Source organism: Chanos chanos, chromosome 2 (assembly GCF_902362185.1).
Source record: "Chanos chanos chromosome 2, fChaCha1.1, whole genome shotgun sequence".
Classification (NCBI taxonomy): domain Eukaryota; kingdom Metazoa; phylum Chordata; class Actinopteri; order Gonorynchiformes; family Chanidae; genus Chanos; species Chanos chanos.
In genome coordinates this window covers 19448772-19453771 of record NC_044496.1, presented here as the reverse complement: position 1 = coordinate 19453771, position 5000 = coordinate 19448772, and the positions used below count along the sequence as shown (strand labels likewise).

The following is a 5000-nucleotide window of genomic DNA, read 5'->3' as shown; positions in this document are numbered from 1 at the left end:
CTCTGTACGGCTGGATTAATGAAAAACTCATGACAGAGATCACCTCATACACACACACACACACTGCACGCATGCACAGATACACACACACCGCTCTTACATTTACAATATACAGAAACACACAATCAGTGTCATTTATTCAAACACACACTCACACACACACACACACACAAGCCATTCCTGGGGCAAGAAATGGAAATCTACAGTGCCAAATTAATGATAGGATTTTTGCTCAGTTAATAAGATAGTAGACTATAAAATTAGTTAAACAATTTCTGTATCATTTTTGTTGATGCCATAATGTCTGCAATGTACACTGAAATGAGTGTATGCAGTCAGTCTATGGGCTAAAATAAGGCTGTTTCCATCGTGTAAATGGAATATATTTGGTTTACTATACAAGGCAAGCTCAAGAGTCACTGGTCTTGGTCCAAAGAGGGCTCTCTTCGACTGAGGTCTCCAGCTTTCCCTGGGGGTGCCAGTCCCAGGAGAAAGAAAGAGGAAAGACAGATGGAAAGAGAAGAAGCCACAAGGAGAAGAAGGAGGGGTAAAGAAGAACAGGGCACACACAGTCTCCTCTTCTTCTGATATCGGTGCAACAATGTCGATTCGCTCTCGTGTAACACACACACACACACACCTCATGAACAGTCATTTCACCAGTCAGCTTACTACTCCAGACATACGCTGTGCATAACCCAGACAAGTACGCTTGGCAGCAAATATAATCAGTTATGTATTTACAAGAGGAAATGTGAAAAAAATCAAGCGACGAAAAAAAGTTCCAGGTACCATGAAAGAGAAAAGGAAAGTAACACGTATTTCTGGTGTGTACCAATGCATTGGCTAAAATACTAAAAATGCTTTTGAATGAACGGGTTACATTGTTACTATGATTATTATTACTATTGTAATTAGGCCTGTACTAGCACAAATCTTAATCCCATGTAGTAGTCCAGGAGTGTTGTAATAATAATAATAATAATAATAATAATAATAATAATAATAATAATACTTTTAGGAGGGAAAACGGTTTAATAATTAGTAAAAGTACAATTTAGGTACAAAGAAAAGAAAATAATATATTTACAGACTTTAAAAGCATGCATTAAATGGAACTGCGATACACTATAAGACTGTGTATGGACTCTAATAACAAGAACATCAGTCCCACACAACAGGACATGAGTGTAATCAAACGCAGGAAAAATAAATCAATACATATTTTTACAGAATTATCAAAAGATTCAAATACTCTGACTCCAAACACCTGAAATATTAAAAATATAATTTGGCAAAATACCTTAAATTTTTATCATAAATGTTGAACAATAAAAAAAACTCCAGACGACATATGTAAATGAACATCTATAATAGCAAGGCACTTTGTCATTCTATTTGTTAAGAATTAGCATAAGTTACAGGATTACAAAAACCAAAACGTATTTCTGACAGACCGAAAACTCACGCTCTATACTCCAATACATTTACACTAGCAATATATCAAAACCCTCAAAATTATGTACACTTTTCATCTCTAGCAAAATATTCTCCTTCACATTTACACTCCAACTGCAACGCGCGATCTGACAAATTGAATTCTATTCTCAAATATTCATTTAAAATACCATAACTGTAAAAAGTGTTGCATGACTAAAAGAAATGTCATTCAGGAGCCAGAAAAATACTGAACTGAAATGAATATCTAAAATGAATCAGAACTACCATCGTAATTACTTTCTGCAACATGATAACGACTGTATATCCATGAGTTTCGGAGAGTTAGATGGTATGGTTCAGATCTGCTCTCTTTGTTTTGTAACAGTGGAAGATACTAGAGAGAGTGAGAGAGAGAGAAAGAGGGAGCGAGAGACCAAGAGAAAGCGAGAGAGTAAGAAAGAGAGAGAGAGAGAGAGAGAGAGAGAGAGAGAGAGAGAGAGAGAAAGGGAGCGGGAGAGAGAGAGAGAGAGCAAGAGAGCTAAGCGAGCACCTGTGTTATATCTCCTTTTCTATGTGACGCCTGTAATTATTGCCACCCCTCCACTATGGAGCAAGTAGACTCGACACCAAGAGACACAGCAATACAGACTTATCTGTCCTCCACCCCCTCCCTCCCTCACACTCTTCCCTTAAAAAATGGGAAGGGGGTAAAAAAAAAGGGAGAGAGGGGATGCCTACCATACCCTGTACCAGAAAAAAAGGAAGAAGAAAAAAAAGTATAACCACTCCTCCTGTCTGTTTAACCCTAAATATAATGCCCTTTATTTGATGTACTTTTAGAATGATAAAGTACTGAACTGTGTTTGAATACAACATCCTAAAATATTATTAGTCTTTTTGTTTACTTCTTTTACTGATTTTAAGCATGAATTAGTGAACAATGTCCATATACGAGTTTTTGTAAGCTCAGACAATTAAAAGAGGATGAGATATCTAAGGACCCGTGTTTTTCTGACCTATTCCCTGATTACTTCAAAGTGGCTGATGGCTATTTGACCCCTGCTATCCTCTCTCTCTCTCTCTCTCTCTCTCTCACACACACACACACACACACACACTCTCACATACACACACACACACACACACACACACACACACACACACACACACACACACTGCTGCCTTTCTGTCATGCCTTCGTCCACAAAAACACCTCCTATTCCAATCGAAGGACATAGCTTTCTGTACCTTATATTTCTGAAGAAACCTTATCTGTGCTCGTTTTTTGTTGACAAAACTTGAGGCATCTTATCCCTCTCTTGCTGACCCCACAATCTAGTGCTCTGCATTGTATGACCCCTTACCATAACCCACACCCACCCCATTTCTTTCCCACTCTTACAAGAGCTGGTAATGTAGGGTTTTTCCCTTCTCTTTCTTTTTATCTCTCTTACACTCACTTGGTGACCCCTGCACCCCTGTTTCTTGCCGTCTGACCCCAAGTCTCTCAACCTCCCCCTCTCATTCTTTCCCAACCCAGCACATCCCTGCCTCAGCTCGCAAACACATTCTCTTTCCCGTTTCTCAGTCGCGAAAACTCATGGGTCTGCCTCATTCTTCATCTCTGTACCTGTCTGTCCTTTCATTTCGTCTCTGTGTTCTCCGTTTTCTGTTCTTTTAGGGAATTTCATTGTGCTTCTCTCTGTCGGCTGCATCGTGGGATCCATAACATTTCCGCTTTTCCTCTCTGTCTATATTTGCGATGGACTGGCAATGTCCTCAAGCCCATATCTCATTTTTCCCTTGATTTATTTTTTACGACTATATTGTTATTTCTGTTTTACTTTTTCATGAACGATCGTTACAGCATAACTTTGGATCGTCTTTACAACCATTTTAGGAAATAATGTTAGTCAGTCGAAAGCTTCTTTGGTAACTGACCATAAGCGTCGCAAGTCCTTAAAATTGTAGACTGTATTATTAGGACAGTGTGTGGCTGGACAGTAATTCCCTACTGATAATGCATGCAAACTAAGCATGTTGTAGTAAGGACTTTATTATTATTAATGCGCATGGTTTTTAAGTAAGATCATATTTAAAAAGCAGTTATTTTGATGTCATTGAAATATCTTTACGTTTTCTTTTTCTTAAATATGTTTAGAACAGTAATCTGTTCCTTCTTTAAGGTGTTTTTATGTCATTCCCATTCTCTTCTCTCGATTCTATCCTTCCCGAACTGCTGTTCCAACTCTCTGCTTTCGGCTTTGCGCTCTCCCGTGTGCGTGGTCTGGCTGATCCGCTCATGTTATGTAGGAGACCCGGGGCTCCGTCTTACAACCCAGCACACTCACAAAACACTCACATGCGTGGCGATCGATTTGCATGTTACCCCGTCGGTGGAACAACGAAAGTCGATATTAACAACGCTTCGAAAAGAAAACAAAAAATAAAAAGAAATGGAAATATGGTAAAAGTGACAAGAGCAAAAAAGTATACAGGATCTGAAATGCAAAGCAGGGCGGAGAGTAATCGACTCTAAAGTGGACGAGAAAAGTAAAGAAATGGCTAATATTAAGGATTTTGCCTAAAACAAACGTTGCTGAGAACTGAAGAAAATGAAAGCAAAGGACGAAAATACACAACGGTGAAAACATGGAAAGGCAGGCGACGCTTCCCATTCACCGGACGTAGACGGACCCACAGGCTGGACTAATGTGCTCCTTCCCTGGCTAGGATCATGTGCCGCTCCCGCTACCTTCCGACTCCTTAACATAACCTACTCTCGTTGCGATCATCTTTAAAACATGATATTTGACTCTGCGGAGCCGTTTAGACTTCTATGAATACATCGAAAAGCAAAAATGTGTTTTAAATCCATGGTTTGTGGTCAACTGTTTGGAAAAGGAATCGCTGTCTTGCCCATTTCTTCTCTTCCAGTCATGAGAAGAACGAGGACGAAGCCAGATGTAAACACAGGTAACGATACGATTAAAACAGAGCAAATAAAACAACTTGCATGAAAATAACTTGCGATCGTCTGTTATTTCTTATAGTGAGAGAATATTTAGTGTTCGGGATGGCATGGCAAAATACTGAAAACGTTCGGTTAGCTTGTTATTGAAACTAAAAGAAACCTATCGTAAAGATAGAAAGAGGGAAAGGGAGAGAGAAACCAAAGTTGAAACTTACAATTTTTTGCTGCCGCTTTGAGATCCTCGCTTTTTAATCCAGTATCGAGACGGTTTGGCTAAAGATCCCATCAAGGCAGTCCCTTTTGGTCAGTTTGCGTTTAGGATGGTAAAAGAAAGATCATTGTTGTTGCGGAGAGTAAAAAACGAAGTATTAGTTGTAAAGGCAATATAAAAATAATTTGGATGCAAAGCAGGCGATGAGTCTTGTGTTAGAGGGAGAGAGGAAGAGGTGAAAGTGAGATCTGATGATTGAAAAGAAAAAAACTCTTTGGATCTTTATTCCTGCTAATTAGTTTCCTGCAAAAAATGGCTGTGATTAATTCAGTGCGCATGTGCTTCATTACACAGGCACGACGGGAAGGGCTAATT

General features: G+C 39.2%; 1 protein-coding gene across 1 annotated transcript in view; it reads right to left on the bottom strand.

The window, feature by feature from the left end:
- zfhx3b (zinc finger homeobox 3b) overlaps positions 1 to 4658 on the bottom strand; it is a 135979-nt gene extending 131321 nt beyond the window's left edge. The window contains exon 1 of the mRNA XM_030794059.1: positions 4630 to 4658. The gene's annotated coding sequence lies outside the window, so the exon portion shown is untranslated. The remainder of the gene's footprint in view (positions 1 to 4629) is intronic.
- Positions 4659 to 5000: the final 342 nt, after the last annotated feature.